Source organism: Podarcis bocagei (assembly GCF_964188305.1).
Source record: "Podarcis bocagei genome assembly, chromosome: Z".
NCBI classification, from domain to species: domain Eukaryota; kingdom Metazoa; phylum Chordata; class Lepidosauria; order Squamata; family Lacertidae; genus Podarcis; species Podarcis bocagei.
Window position 1 is genome coordinate 1,110,378 of NC_138140.1, and position 16,240 is coordinate 1,126,617.

At 47.5% G+C, this 16,240-nt stretch overlaps 1 long non-coding RNA gene across 1 annotated transcript in view; it reads right to left on the minus strand.

Moving 5' to 3' along the window:
- Positions 1-679: 679 nt before the first annotated feature.
- The window catches only part of LOC308579101, a 32,319-nt gene continuing 16,758 nt past the window's right edge, over positions 680-16,240 (minus strand). The window contains exons 3-4 of the long non-coding RNA XR_014004285.1: positions 2,499-2,566; positions 680-984 (exon numbers count right to left, since the gene is read on the minus strand). This is a non-coding gene — a long non-coding RNA (uncharacterized lncRNA). The remainder of the gene's footprint in view (positions 985-2,498; positions 2,567-16,240) is intronic.

Genomic DNA, 16,240 nt, shown 5'->3' on the forward strand with positions numbered 1-16,240 from the left:
TACATAGACCACTTTGAGAAACTCCCCTGCGGAATGGAAAAGTGAGGTATTATTTTTTCAGAGAGATAGAAATGAACATATAATCCTTATTAATACTTATGTTCTTATTCCTCATTTTGATTCTAGTCTCACGCTATACAGTGGTACCTCGGGTTACATACGCTTCAGGTTACATACGCTTCAGGTTATAGACTCCGCTAACCCGGAAATATTACCTCGGGTTAAGAACTTTGCTTCAGGATGAGAACAGAAATCAGTCTCTGGCGGTGCGGCAGCAGCAGCAGGCCCCATTAGCTAAAGTGGTGCTTCAGGTTAAAAACAGACCTCTGGAACGAATGAAGTTCTTAACCTGAGGTACCACGGTAATAACAACAATGACAATAACAACAACAACAACAAGAAGAAGAACCTGCATTTCAAAACGCATTTTCATTGTGCCCACTGCCATAACATTTCTGGTTGAAAGAGAAGCAAAAGGGGCATGAGTTGGGCTCTCTCCCTGGCAAGAAAGGCAGCAACTTTGGGTGGATTAAGGCCGGTAGAGGCTTTCAGCCCAAGTCACTTTGGTGCCCAAGGCAGGAACCTCGGAAGCATCTCCCCCTGGCAGCTCTGCCCAGAACACATGCCCACTGAGCTTGGTTGCCTTGGAAGGAGTCACTCCGCCCAGATCCATCACCACCATCTCTGTTCTCCTCTTCAGACCAAGGGGGAAGGCCGGTCCTGCCGCCACAGCCTCTCCCAGCCCTTGCTCCTTGATTGAGCTGCCTTTCATCTTGAAAGGCCTCTTGGTGCGCCTCCCTTTCCTGCTTGCTTCTGCCCGCTAGCCAATCTTCAGACTGCACAGCAATTCTCTTCCTCTCACCAGCTCCCCACTTTTAGACAGTAACCTGCGACGTGGGGCGCTGTCAAGGACCCTCTTGAAGTTCCAAGCCCCTCTGTGGCTGCCACTTTGCCTCTTGTCTACGCCGACAAGGAATGCATGTTCTGAAGAAGAAGATGGAGGGAGCGGGGGAGGGAGAAGACATTTCCAAAAGTTAGTGAAGCAGAAAAGTTCCTTTCCGGAAAGCACTCTGGCTACCTTTGGTCAAGCTGTGCTTTTCTCCACACGCCACCTTTAATCTATTAAAACATTTTCTAAGACTTCCCTTCACCTGAAGGCAAAGTGAACTTGCCAGCAAGACCCCGCTACAAGGCTGGGTCGCTCCTCAAATAATGGCAGGAGGTTGGCTGCCTTCCACCTTTGAGGAATCTCCGGTGAAACGTGCCAGCTTTGTGAAGTTGCCTTTCTAATTTTGAGCTGCAGTTCCTTTAACCTTTTAATAAGAGAGACGGAGGGGAGGAGGGAGGGGCCAGGCCTTCTGCTTTGTCTCTTCCCGCTCTGCCCGGCTGCAAGCAGAATTTTCTGCGCTGCCCTTTGAGGAAAAAGGCCTCGTTCCCCACCTTTCTACTTAGCAACTTTGGTTTCAAGCTGAACCACTTGTGTGAAAAGGGTTCTCCCTGCCGACACTCCCATCCGCCTCATCAGCATTTCTGTTCTCAGGTTCGGTGTGGAAATGAAATTGCAAACTCTGGTCTCTGGCCGTCTCTCTCCTGGCTGTCAGAGCCCAGAATACCACCAAATCCTGCTCTGTGCTTCTACTTAAAAGCTGCCCCACAATTATCAAGGAGTCCCATATATTCTGCCTGCGTGCGATCGTTCCCACAACATTATCCTGTGGCTGAATTCATGGCCTCTGCCGAGAAAGAGCAGTAAAACTGCCTGGAGTTTGCCATTTTACACCTGCCTGTTCGCTCTCGAGAGTCTCTGGAGCAGCTGTGTGAACTTCAGCCTCACAGTCTCCTTCCTTCCCGTTTGCCCCCGAGGTGCTGGTGGGGAAATCACTCACCCAGCCATGGTGGTGGCGGCGGCGACAGCTCTTGCATCCCCAATAAAGGTAGGACCGTTAAGCTGGCCTTGTGACATGGGATCCTCACCATCGCTGTTTTTTGGATTATTGCAAAGAGCCAGCCAACATATTTAAAGTAGCCTCACATTTAGAGCAGCCTTAGTTAAAACATATCACAGTGGGTGGTGTTTTATGTCACCTGCTTTGCACATCTGCACTTCCACATCATGCTGAAGGAGCTGCAAGTTTTTCACTGGGAAAGACTAAGGTCCAGGTAACATGAAAGTCAAGACAGGGGTTTCGTGGCACAGCCAAGGGGAATCTGATGGAGGAAATGGGGTCAGGAGGAGCGGAGAGGTCAGCCTTGACCGGCATTGCTAACCATAAGGCCAGTCAGGTGGCTGGGAGGAGGAGCATCAGTACTGGGGAGGGAATGAAGAGCCAGACTTCTAAAGGGGCACAGCTGTTAGAAACGCCAGCGTAAAGAGGCAGCAGTGCCACCACACAATCAGCGCAATCCCGAAGAACCAAGGTCTTGGCAATATATACATGCAAGGCTCAGCCGCTCCAGGCCAAAGTTACCAAACGGCTGCATTCGCACATAACACTAACCTGTGGTTTGTATTAACTATGACTTGTTCCGGAAGTTGTCTCTCAGATGAGCAAACTGTTAGCAGTGACTGGAATAAAGCAGATCAGCAGATCACTGAGGGAAAACTGAAGAAGAACTGTATGTGGTATGAGGGAGCTTTGTCTTATTCACAGGCCTACGCAGGGGTGCAACTCATTCAGAACCACTTTTCCCTCCCCCAAGTGTCAAATTTCAGCCGTCTTCCACACGGACAGCTAACTCCCAGCTGACTAGAACCTTCATGTCTTGTCCCTCCATAGCTTGGCTTCTTTTCAAGTTGCTATTGCTTTGTGCCTCTGTGGTTTGGTGAGCCTCTGAGGTGGGGTGCACAAACAAACCTTGTACGGGCATAGCACCAGACCATAGTTATCAAAGAATGTCATCTTTCAGAAGTGAACAACAGGCCATGGCTTCACATTGTGGTTTGTTGCCGGAAAACAAACCATGGTTGGTCTGAAGTCAGATGGGTGGTCAGACAAACTACAGTGGCTCAACATTATGTACAAACTAGCCCAGTGAGAGGGAGTTGAAACTGGACCAAGTGGACAGAAGACAAAAGGAGCAAAGGAGCTGTGTGGTGGCCCAGGGAAGTGAAACAAAGCAGCAGTGTCCAAGAGGGCAATTCCTACCCCTGGATGGGGAGACAGGGAGAATAGGTAGGCTAAGAGCTGGACAAGTTCTCGTCCTTCTCCTCCACTGCAGAACCCAGAACATCAGGATGTTATTTCCCATCCGCCCCAGAACGAAGCTGAAAATTAAAGCCCTCCCCACTGTGTTCCTTGGTAGCATTGCAAGCCAAAGCTGGCTGACCAACCTTCTTCAAGATGGTGGCACCCCCGTTTCAGACTGCTCTTCTCCCCCTCTGTTTTGAAATATGAGTGGACAAGACAGGATCATTTCATTGTTAGTGCAGCTAATGCAGCTCATTAGATTTGTTTTAAACTCTGGGAAGCAAATGAATATCTAATGAGATTTCCCCCCCAGGTGTAATTAGTGACAAAGCATCGCACGTTTCTCTAAATATACCCCCCATTTCTCCTTCTCTCCGCCTTCCCCCCTACACTTAACTGAGTGCAGGAGACCTGGAAGCTGCACTTCCATTTAATGAACTGAACAAAGCAGATTGGAAACTAAGAATATTTTAATTATGTTTATTTAGCCTTCAGCAAAGGATCAGAGAGATTGGTCCAATCAAATTAATTTCAAAAATGTGCCCATATAAAGTTGTCCAGCCACTGGAGATGTCCGCATGGATCATTTGTGGCAGGCTGTGCCCTGAACGGACAGTCAGTTGGCTAAACAATGCAATGACCAGGATATAAGGCCTTCTTTAAAGAGGAGAAAGACAGGAAGGAGACCCAGCAATAGATTTTTATTCATCCAACAGAAAGCGAAAATGGTGTTCACAATTCCCATAATGATAGATAGCAGTGTCTTCGTGTGTTGAGATGACGTGATCAGCGTTGAAACAGAAGGGTCTTCTCTAAATTTGGCCAAAGGTGAGGGTTACACCAGCAAATATATTTTTCATTCATTTATGTCATAAAACTTTTACACTTTAAAAAAACAAAGCCTCAAAAGCTTCAAAGCGGTTTAGGAAGAGAATAAAATGATCAGTAAAAACCACGCTAAAACAATCAAAAGATAAAATTATCTGTAAACTAAAATGCACATTAAAACATACACTTAAATGAAAACATGATGGCAATAGGCAGGGAGTTCCAGAGGGCAGGTGCTGCCACACCAAGAGACGGAGTTCTCAAACCTACATCGGTGGAATTATGTGGCATGTGCAATGGTGCCATTGCTGTGTCTGCCCTGGAAACATCCAGGGATTGATGCAAGCACAGCTAGAGGTGCGGAATGGCTCTCGTTGAAACTGCTTAGCATGGATGGGGAACTGGGGAACCTCCGTCCGAATCAGGACCCTGCAAAAATCTACCTTCCCTGCAAAAGTCACTGATTTGCTAGAAATGAAAACATCTTGGGTTTTAAACAGTGTTAGTTCAGCTCAGAAGACTCCCATTGAAGTTAATGGCTATGACTGATTTAGGTCCTTGAGCTTCAGTGGGTCTTAGTTGGATGTTGTTGCTGTTTAGTCGTTTAGTCATGTCCGACTCTTCGTGGCCCCATGGACCAGAGCACGCCAGGCACTCCTGTCTTCCACTGCCTCCCGCAGTTTGGTCAGACTCATGTTTGTAGCTTCGAGAACACTGTCCAACCATCTTGTCCTCTGTCGTCCCCTTCTCCTTGTGCCCTCCATCTTTCCCAACATCTTTTCCAGGGAGTCTTCTCTTCTCATGAGGTGGCCAAAGTACTGGAGCCTCAGCTTGAGGATCTGTCCTTCCAGTGGGCACTCAGGGCTGATTTCCTTCAGAATGGAGAGGTTTGATCTTCTTGCAGCCCATGGGACTCTCAAGAGTCTCCTCCAGCACCAGAATTCAAAAGCATCCATTCTTCGACGATCAGCCTTCTTTATGGTTAGTTGGATAATAATAATAATAATAATAATAATAATAATAATAATAATAATAAAATTTATTAATACCCCCGGTGGATGCTAACAACAAGCTCAACTCTCTAGGTGTTAATCTTTATTATGGTTGGGGGAGAAACTGGATTCAGTCCACATTTAAAGGTGAGCCCTTCTAATTCACACAACTCTAATCAAGTATATAAACCAAAACACAGCTGTTCTTCAAAATTTGCACTTTTCTGAATGTTGCAGTGCAGTTCTCCAACTAAATAATGTGCAGGAAAGTGCACCTACGTATGGGAATTACATACCCCAAGTGAATTATATTAGGGAACATTGCTTTCCAAAAATGTTTATATTAAGGAAAATTGCGCATAAATGTATGTGCAATAGAATCATAGAGTTGTAGTGTTGGAAGGGACGCTGAGGATCATGTAGCCTGACCAGGAATATGCAGCTGTCCAATACGGAGATGTAACTTTCAACCTTGCCATTATCAGCACCGTGCGCTAACCAACTGAGCTATTCAGGCTAGAAGATCTTTTAGGAGAAAATGCTGGTGAAAATTCACATTTCATAGGAAAACGTCAGCAGGCTAGAGCAGGACCTCAAGGTTTGTAAAACTACAAGCAAATTTAATATTATTACTATTATTATTATAGGGTTGCCATATTTCAAAAAGTAAAAACCAGGACATGACCAAAAAAAGAAAAAATTATTCAAAACCACAAAATTTTGAGTGTCCTGCCTAAGATCCAGGACAAAGCACCGCCTTTCAAAAATTCCCGCCGTCAAGTCCACCTTTCAAATCCTGGTAATGTCTGGGAGAATCTGGACGTATGGCAGCCTTAATTATTATTATTTTAGCAGGGGGAGGAATGGCAGCCTAACAAGGACTGAGCATGCTCAGTGGGCATGGAATGCTTACTGGCTGTTAGAGAAGGGGAGGGTGCAAGACTAGGGCAGATATAGTTGGCTGGTTGGAACCCTGAGCAAGAGCTGTTCAAGCTGCAACATTTTATTGCAGGCCCCACGTGTTATGATAGATGCAGAAGGAGGCTGCCCTGAAAATGTAATACTTAAACCATGCGGTATTTGACTGGCCTCTGTCTGACCCAGCAGGGCTCATCTTTTGTAAAAGAGAAGGACTTATTCAGCTACCATTGCCACATGCCTCTGTGGAAATGAAGTTCCCAGAAGAAAAGCTGAAAATTTGTTGTTGTTGTTATTTAGTCATTTAGCCGTGACCCCCTGGACCAGAGCACGCCAGGCCCTCCTGTCTTCCACTGCCTCCCGCAGTTTGGTCAAACTCATGCTGGTAGCTTCCAGAACACCGTCCCACCATCTCGTCCTCTGTCGTCCCCTTCTCCTTGTGCCCTCCATCTTTCCCAACATCAGGGTCTTTTCCAGGGAGTCTTCTCTTCTCATGAGGTGGCCAATGTATTGGAGCCTCAGCTTCAGGATCTGTCCTTCCAGTGAGCACTCAGGGCTGATATCCTCAAGAATGGAGAGGTCTGATCTTCTTGCGGCCCATGGGACTCTCAAGAGTCTCCTCCAGCACCAGAATTCAAAAGCATCCATTCTTCGGTGATCAGCTGAAAATAAGCTCCCTCAAAAGCCTGCTGGAGATGTCCCTTTCATATCACTAAATGTAAGAACCATTTTTTTAAAAAAAGAAGTTTTTCTGGAATTTTTCCACCACATCAGCAATTGAACAAAAATAGACTTTGGAAGGATAGCAGTTGGGAGTCAGCAGAAATCTTCACTCTCCTTAACCACAAAGTCCTTCCTGGAAGATGTCCGGGGCAAATGGTCTTTCAGAAATAGCTGATGGACAGGCTGGTGTCGCAACCTCCATCTGTCCTGCACCCCCGCCTCTTGGTTTGCTTCTGCAAGTTTTAAGAGGATTTTTGAAAGAAAAAACCCTCCAAGGGCCTTTCTGTACCAAAAAGTGTCACTCCTCTGCTGAGTAACGGATAGGAGAGAGAGAGTTAAAAGGGCATCTTCCTCCCCTCCCCCCCTTTCCAGATCCAGAAACGTGTCTTGGAATCCCTCTTTCCCCTTTGGATTGGGTCTCCCTCCCACCCACCACATGTCTAGATAGTCACATTGCATCCTCCTCTGACAAGTCCCTATGTGCAAATCGCCTGCCCCCCTCCCTCCAGAGTTCCACTAAAAGGAGAGCTAATTAATTCTGACCATCCCTAATGGTCTTCTAGGTCAAAAAGAAAATGGAGATTCAACTGCACTAATTTGATCTCTAATGTCTTCGTCCCCCGCATTCTCTGCCCGATTAACTTCTTGAAATTTAGTTTCGATAAGTGGAGGCAAGCAGGGCAGAAACTTCCAAAGAGATTTTCTTCATGAGCAGCGGACGGACGAAGCCTCTTTGGACCTGCAGGGAGAGAGCAACCTTAATTCAATTCCTCAGCAGCCTTGACGGATGTGGTCGCCTGGGCACAATCTGGGTCATTCTGAAGGCCCAGAAGATTTTGATATGTATGGGAGGAGAACTATGAAACGCGAAAGAAGTTGGTAGTAGTTTTAGTAGCACAGCAGTTAAAACAGCAGCAGCAGCAGCGGCAACTAATAATGTGGAAAACACTTAACAGGAGTACCATGAAATGAACCGAAATGTAAGAACAGGAGCAAAAGAAAGTCAAGCAGGGGGTCGGTGGGTTCGCTTTGCTGGGGGCTGCCAGCTGCCGACCAACCCACCGCCAGGGGCACCATAATATCTACTGTACCTCCGTGGCTCTGCTGTTGGTGTGACCAGGGTGAGGCCTCTCCAAAGGGAAGCAGGGAGGTTTTTGCCGACTGCAGCTCCAGGGACAAAGGGAATTTCCTGCTGGGGAGGCCTGGGGGCCTGGGGAGGGGGCCAGAGGGTGTGTCCCGCTTGGCAAGCTGAGTGGAGACGCACCAGGCCAGGCAGAGGAAGCCAGCTTTCTCCCACAGAAGTCTCTGCCACCCAATGCTTAGCCGGCGCAAAGCATTCTCCCCAGCCAAGGTCTGTTCGACCGGGGCCCTTTGACCAGCTCATTGTTCCCTTGCCAAAGGGCCACACACAGGAGGGGAGAGACAATGGGGCAGCCCTTGCATTCACCCAGAGAGATTGGGGGCGGACGGGGGGGGGGGAGCAAGCCTAGAAAGTGTTTGCTGCTCTGAGAGAGCCTTTTCAAACCCCTTCTTGGCGGACGCAGAGTGACAGTTGAATTGCAGCCCCACTTCCCGAGAGAGCCAGATATTCCCCTCGGCCACTTTCGCCAAGAGCGACACCCCCCCCCCCGTTGCATTCAGACAGCTCCCAGCGCAGCTGCAGTTGTTGGGAGGTCTTGCCATTGTCTTGCCCAAGAAGAAAGGTTCCCCACTCCCTCCAGTTCTGCTCCCCCACCCAAAACCTTGCAGACCTCTATTGCTGACCAGAAGATACGAGATGAATGGAAACGTTAGCCAGAGGCGTTGGGGAAGTGTGAAGAGGGGACCTCCAGCGCTCTGTGCTCTGGGCTCACCCTTCTCACAGCTGGAGGGGCAGGGGGTGGGGGCAGGAGGAGGGCAGCCTAAGGAACCAAAGACCTTGAATGTGGAGAGGAAGAAAAAGTTAGCAAGGACACAAGCTGCATGGGGTTAGGAGGAGGACACTGGAAAAAAGAACCAGAGAATCATGGAATTGAGGAGTTGAGGAGTTGGAAGGAACCTCAAGGATCATCTAGTCCAACCCCCTGCAAAGCAATAATCCCAACTAAAACATCCATGACAGGTGGCCCCGCTTTACCACCTCTGCCATCCTGCCATTTAGGAAGCCGGGACCATAATTACAGATGCAGCTAGAGCTATGGGCACATGTAACAACAACAACAACAACAACAACAACAACAACAACAATTTATTATTTGTACCCCACACATCTAGCTGGGTTTCCTCAGCCACTCTGGGCAGCTTCCAACAGAACACTAAAAGCTTCCCTAAACAGGGCTGCCTTCAGATGTCTTCTAAAAGTTTGGTAGTTATTTTTCTCTTTGACATCTGGTGGGAGGGCGTTCCACAGGGCGGGTGCCACCACCGAGAAGGCCCTCTGCCTGGTTCCCTGTAGCTTGGCTTCTTGTGGTGAGGGAACTGCCAGAAGGCCCTCGGCGCTGGACCTCAGTGTCCAGGTAGAACGATGGGGGTGAAGACGCTCCTTCAGGAATACTGGACTGAGGCCGGTCAGGGCTTTAAAGGTCAGCACCAACACTTTGAATTGTGCTCGGAAACATAACACAAGCATCCACACTGGCTGCCCACTTAACTACTGGGCCAGGTTCAAAGTCCTTGTACTTATTCACAAAGCCCTATGCAATTGAGGTCCATGGAACCGCTGGGACTGGGCTGCCCAAACTCTTATATTCCAGCTCCACCACTGAGATCATCTGCAGGAGTGTCACTGTCTGCTCCTCGAGTTGGTGAGGCTCATTTGATAACAATAATAAACTAGCCTTTAGTGTCATTGGGCTAGTCCTGTGGAACACTCTGCCACTAGAGAGTCAGCCTTCTGTGTCAATGCCAGCTGGAAAAAAATTCCACCAAGCTTATGCAGGCAATTATAAACACATCCTTCCGCAATGTTTTATAGCTAATGACTGCTTTTAACTTTTCAGTTGTTTTCATTGTATGTTTTTTTGCTGTAAACCACTTAATTTTTTTTAATGACACTCTTAAAAATAAATAAATAAATAAATGTATAATAAATACGGTTTGGTCTGTAACTATGTTTAGAAAGTGAAGACTGGTAAGTAGCGGTGAAAAAGGAACCTTTTATCATATGTGATAGATGTAGGGGAACCTTCAAATTTGGGATAGAAATATTTTGTGAGCCGGGTAAAGCTTCCAATCAGATGATTCAACCAAACCCTGAGATATCATCACTGCTGTTGATTTTTAATGACTCATCTCAACAAATACTTTTTTAAAATTTAGTAATAAAGGCATTGGGCCCAACCCCCAGAGGCCCCTTCAGTTAAGGCTGGGAAATAATCTGAAACCCCAGGGAGACTGCTGAAAGTCAAGGTAGTAGAGGAAGCCCTGAGACAGCTATTAGGCAGACCTGTGGCCTGACTCTCTGCAAGGCAGCTCCCCATGGTGCTTAAGGGAAATGCAGGCAGATGGCGTTGCACAAGAGGTTTCTGTTTGAGCAAGCAAGAGAATTGGGGTCACCTCAGTGGGCCTTTGCACACATGTGCACATTTGCTGCATAAATGTATTCCTGTCACTACTGATTTTAAGCCTGTGGTGTGTATACAATGGTACCTCTGGTTGCGAATGGGATCCGTTCCAGAGGTCCGTTTGCAACATGAAAAGCCCGCAACCTGAAGTGCCGTATCTGCACAGGTGCGTGGCGCGATTTGATGCTTCTGCGCATGCACAAGCGGTGAAACCTGGAAGTAACCCTTTCTGGTACTTCTGGGTCACCGAGGGATGCAACCTGAAGTAAACGTAGCATCAATTGTCCCTATTTTCCAGGGAAGTCCCTGATTTAGAGAAGCCATCCCAGTTTCTGATTTGATCCCGGAATGTCCCACTTTCCCCTAGGATGCCCCCATTTTCCTTGGAGAAATGTTGGAGGGTATGGATTTATCCGATCCCCAAGACATCTGAAGGCAATATTGTACAGAGAAGGTTTTTTTAATGTTTTATTGTGTTTTTTTATATGTTGGAAGCTGCCCAGAGTGGCTGGGACAACCCAGTAAGATGTGTGGGGCATAAATAGTAAAATTATCATTATTGAATATGGGGTGTCCCTAGTCTCATCGGAGAAACGTTGGAAGGTATGTGGAGGGCATTTTCTGAGTGCAGGCAATGCAGCCATTCGCCACTAGATGTCAGGCTCACAGCCGCAACAGAACCTTTCCCTCCCCGACTGGATGTTACGATGCTGTGATCCTGTTTAAAGGTGTGCAAAAAATGAAAATAAAACAAATGAAAGAGAGAAGGGAAGGGAAGGGAGAAAGGAAGGCCCCTCCAAAAACCATTTCTCAGACACCGACACTGCCCCCACATGAAGACCTGAGCTCAGCTGCAGAGCACGTGCTTTGGGCATCTGCTGCCTCCACTGCTGGTACCTCCGCCTGAGAAGGGCCTTGCAAATGATGGCTGTGGGTCATCCCTGGCCCTTCACCCAGCTGACTGGGGAGACAGAGCTCTACAACATCTGGAGGGTCCCAGGGTTCCAGCCTCTGCGCAAGACATGGTCTCATCATGTGCTGATTGCAGACCAGGTCACCACCTAAATCTGCCCCGTAAGAGCAAGCTTTAAGTTGGCCACACATTCAGAAGACTGAGAAAGGATAGGATTGTTGTGGTTGAGTCGTTTAGTCGTGTCCGACTCTTTGTGACCCCCTGGACCAGAGCACGCCAGGCACGTCTGTCTTCCACTGCCTCCCGCAGTTTGGTCAAACTCATGCTGGTAGCTTCAAGAACACTATCCAACCATCTTGTCCTCTGTCATCCCCTTCTCCTTGTGCCCTCCATCTTTCCCAACACCAGGGTCTTTTCCAGGGAGTCTTCTCTTCTCATGAGGGGGCCAAAGTCTTGGCGCCTCAGCTTCAGGATCTGTCCTTCCAGTGAGCACTCAGGGCTGACTTCCTTAAGAATGGATTGGTTTGATCTTCTTGCAGTCTATGGGACTCTCAAGAGTCTCCTCCAGCACCAGAATTTGTATCTCAAGGGCTGCCAGTCATGGAAGGTGGAGCAAGCGTGTTCTCTCCTGCTTGTTCTCTCCTGTTCCTGCGACCTGAACCAATGGATTCCAAGTACAAGAAAGGAGAACTTTCTGAGGATAAGCACTGTGCAACAGAGAAACGGATTCCCTTAGAACAGTGATGGCCAGATGTGGCCCTCCAGCTGTTTTGGGACTACAATTCCCATCATCCCTGACCACTGGTCCTGTTAGCTAGGGATGATGGGATTTGTAGTTTGGCCATCACTGCCTTAGAAGGTGGTGGGTTCTCTTTCATGGAATGTTTTTAAACAGAGGTTGGGCGGCCATCTGCCAGGGATTATTTATCTGTGGTTCCTGCATTTCTGGGGGTTGGACTAGATGACCCTTGGGGTCCCTTCCAACCCCACAGTTCCATGAGTCTATGATTTGGTGAGACCTACATTCAGTTGTTGCTGCACAAGTCTTGGGTTCAATGTCTTCTTCTCTCAGCTGACCCAGATCACGAGGCAGACTGAGGGAGCTGCCTCGGGTTACAGAATCCAGGGGGTGTCTCTGCAGATGCCCCTCCCCACAGCCACCGGAGGAGAAATGTCTGCTTCCAGTGAGATCTCACAGGGCTCTTGCAAGATCTTGCCAGAACCCAAAAGCCATAGCTGTGTGACCTCGGAAAGTGAGGCTTCAGCAGCAGCCGCAGAACTCGATGGGTCACCCCAAGCCCAGATGGGGAAACAGATGATTTCATTGTTTCAGAAAGTCCTAGAATTCATGGTGCTGCCTCACAAACGAGAGACAGAATTTGAGAACCAAACTTGTTCAGTTTGGCAATTCAGCCTCCCCTCCCTTTCCCCTGATTTGTTTTTATTCCTCTGAATGAGGGTGACTGCTGCAATCTGTTTTTAGACAGTGCCGAAGCCACAAGATAAAAGAGGCAAAAGGAATCTGCTCATCTGCATATTTAACGTCTTGCGCTGCAGTCGCTGCATAATTTAAGCCTGGCATTAAAAACGCTGCCCAGATTTTAAAGGGTTTCTGTTTAAGCAAACGAGGGCTGCTCCACAGACAACCTATTTACTAGGCACTCAACCGGATTTGCTCCCACAAAGCTCACACGGAGGTTAGACTATAGCTGGTCTTTGTTGTGCATTTGCTTTGATTTGTTTGTGGGGAAGTTATACGACGGTGAGCTTTCATCCTGGTTTGCCTGTGGGATGCTAACGCGTCTTCCTATTAATCATTCATTACCCACATTCAACGCATTTCTCTGTCACTTTCCTAACTGCAAAAAGAACCATGAAATAATTTAATAACAATTAAAAGGAAGAATTTGAAATACATACACAAATACATACAGGGCTCCCCTCACATTATACAACTTTTTGTTTAACTTTAAACTGTTAATAATAATAATAATAATAATAATAATAATAATAATAATAATAATAATAATAATTTATTATTTGTACCCCAGCCACTCTGGGTGGCTTCAACAAGGATTAAAAATACATCAAAATGTCACACATTAAAAACTTCCCTATCACCTTAGTAGTCCAGGATAATAACTTATATTAATTGGTTGTTATTTTGCATGTATTGTTTAAGCACAAGCTTCTGGATAACAACAACAACAACAACAACAACAACAACTCTCACATTTCTTATTTTAAAATGGGTATGTTGCACTAGGGAAGGTGTGGGAGACCTCTGACCCGCCAGACGTTGATGAAAAAGCACCACCATATTTGCTGGCCCTGATGGGAGCTGTCAATTGGCAACATCTGGAGGGCCAGAGGCTCCCCTATAACTACACTAAGTAAAGGTATAGCAGCACCTTCAACCCACTTTAATTGTGGAAACCTGATTTCCACAGTAGGCACTTGCATTCTATGATATCTCTCCTGCAAAATACCCCTTTACAACCCCTAAATCAGACACATGACAGCTGAGCAACCATCTCTCCCTCCTTTTTAAAACACAGGATGGTTGCATCTTATGTGATGGTTCCGTTCCAAGGGTTCCATGTATACACAAAAGTCATGTATGCCAGTGGTTCCAAGTTAGGGGTCCAGGGACCCCTGGGGGTCCAAAGAATGTACCCGGAGGTCCGCGGCCCCATCCTTTGCCTTCCCCCAACTACTTTTTTGGTCATTTTTGCATGGTAATTACACAAATTTTATGGTCTGTTTTAGTGCTGTGCAGGTTTTCAATATATTGAAAATTACGGATGGAGGACATGACCTGGCATGCGTGACAGAGACTTGGTTGGTTGAAGCAGATGGGCCTGTCCTAGCTACTGCTTGTCCACCAGGTTTCTCTTATGCACAGCAACCCAGGTCATGTGGGCGGGGAGGGGGGATTGCAGTGATTTTTAGGAAGTCATTAGTTGGCACCAGGTGTCCTATTGGGAAGACCCAGTTTTCTGAGTGCATGTTCTGAAAGTTGGGCAATAGGGGCAGTACAGGATTCCTTTTGGTGTACCGACCTCCCCGCTGCACCAAGGATTCCCTGCCTGAGCTGCTTCAGGTCATGGCGGATGTTCTCCTGGAGTTTGGTTGTCCAAACATTCATGCCAACATGACCTTACAAGGGGCTGCTCAGGACTTCATGGAAAGCATGGTCTTCATGGGACTGTCCCTGAATAAGTTTGGCCCAACTCATAATTGTGGACATGCCTTAGACCTGGAGTTCACCTCTATGGATGTGGGTGATCTGACACTAAGTAAAAGTGAAACAAAAGAAGTGACATGGTCAGATCACTTCCTGGTGCATCTGGACTTCTCCGCGACCCTTCCCCTCTGCAGGGAGGTGGAGCCGATTCAGATGGTCTGCCCCCACCACTTAATGGATCCAAATGGTTTCCAGAGAGATCCAGATGGTTTCCAAACAGCCAATATGGCCAACTATCGCCCAGTCTCAATTCTTCCATTCTTGGGCAAGGTGATAGAGCAGGTGGTTACTGAACAACTCCAAGCATGCTGGGACCATTTGGATCCCTTCCAATTGGGATTCTGGCCTCATCATGGGACTGAAACTGCCTTGGTCGCACTGGTCAATGATCTCCGGCAGGCTGGGGACAAAGGTGAAAGCTGTTTCCTAGTTCTGCTGGATCTCTCAGTGGCCTTTAATACCATCGACCACAACATCCTTCTGGACCAGCTAGAGGAGCTGGTGGCAGTGTTATGCAGTGGTTCCACTCCTTCCTCCTGGGCCGTGTCCAGAAGGTGGGGGGGGGATGAGTGTTGAGACCCCGGGGCTCTCACTTGTGGGGTGCCTCAGGGTTCGGTCCTCTCCCCCATGCTTTTTAACATCTACATGAAGCCGCTGGGAGAGATCATCAGGAGGTTGGGGCTGGGTGTTCATCAGTATGCAGATGATACCCAGCTCTACCTCTCTTTCAAATCAGAATCAGTGAAGGCAATGAATGTCCTGTGTGAGTGGCTGGAAGCAGCTGGAGGACGGATGGTGGTTAACAGATTGAGGTTGAATTCTGACAAGACAGGAGTTCTGTTTTGGGGGGACAGGGGGCAGGCGGGTGTGGAGGACTCCCTGGTCCTGAATGGGGTCACTGTGCCCATGAAGGACCAGGTGCGCAGCCTGGGAGTCATTTTTGACTCACAGCTGTCCATGGAGGCACAGGTCAATTCTGTGTCCAGGGCAGCTGTTTACCAGCTCCACCTGGTACGCAGGCTGAGACCCTACTTGCCTGCCCACTGTCTCACCAGAGTGGTGCATGCTCTGGTTATCTCCCGCTTGGACTACTGCCATGCGCTCTACATGGGGCTACCTTTGAAGGTGACCTGGAAACTACAACTAATCCAGAATGTGGCAGCCAGACTGGGGACTGGGAGCGGCCACTGAGACCACAGAACACCGGTCCTGAAGGACATAGATCGGCTCCCATTACGTTTCCAAGCACAATTCAAAGTGTTGGTTCTGACCTTTAAAGCCCTAAATGACCTTGGCTCAGTATACCTGAAGGAGCGTCTCCACCCCCATAGTTCAGCCCAGATACTGTGGTCCAGCTCCGAGGCCCCTCTGGCAGCTCCCTTACCACGAGAGGTTACAGGGAACCTGCGAGAAGTTACAGTAAGGTTACAGGGAACCAGGCAGATGGCCTTCTTGGTAGTGGCACCCGCCCTGTGGAACACCCTCTCATCAGATGTCAAGGAAATAAACAACTATCTGACTTTTAGAAGACATCTGAAGGCAGTCCTGTTTAGGGAAGTTTTTAATGTTTTTAATGTTTCTGTTTTTAATGTTCTGTTGAAAGAAACCCAGAGTGGCTGGGGAAACCCAACCAGATGGGTGGGGTATAAATATTATTATTATTATTATTATTATTATTATTATTATTATTATTATTATTATTATTATTATTATCATCATCATCATCATCATCATCATCATCATCATCATTTTGGGCAAAATCGGTTTGAAATCACACTGCGATAACAATTTTAACCCAGCAATATGCAGCAATATCTCACTCCTCCCTCGAGGGAGAGCAGGCTGATTTCAAGGCAGCGTGACATGATGATCTCAACCGATAATGCTAC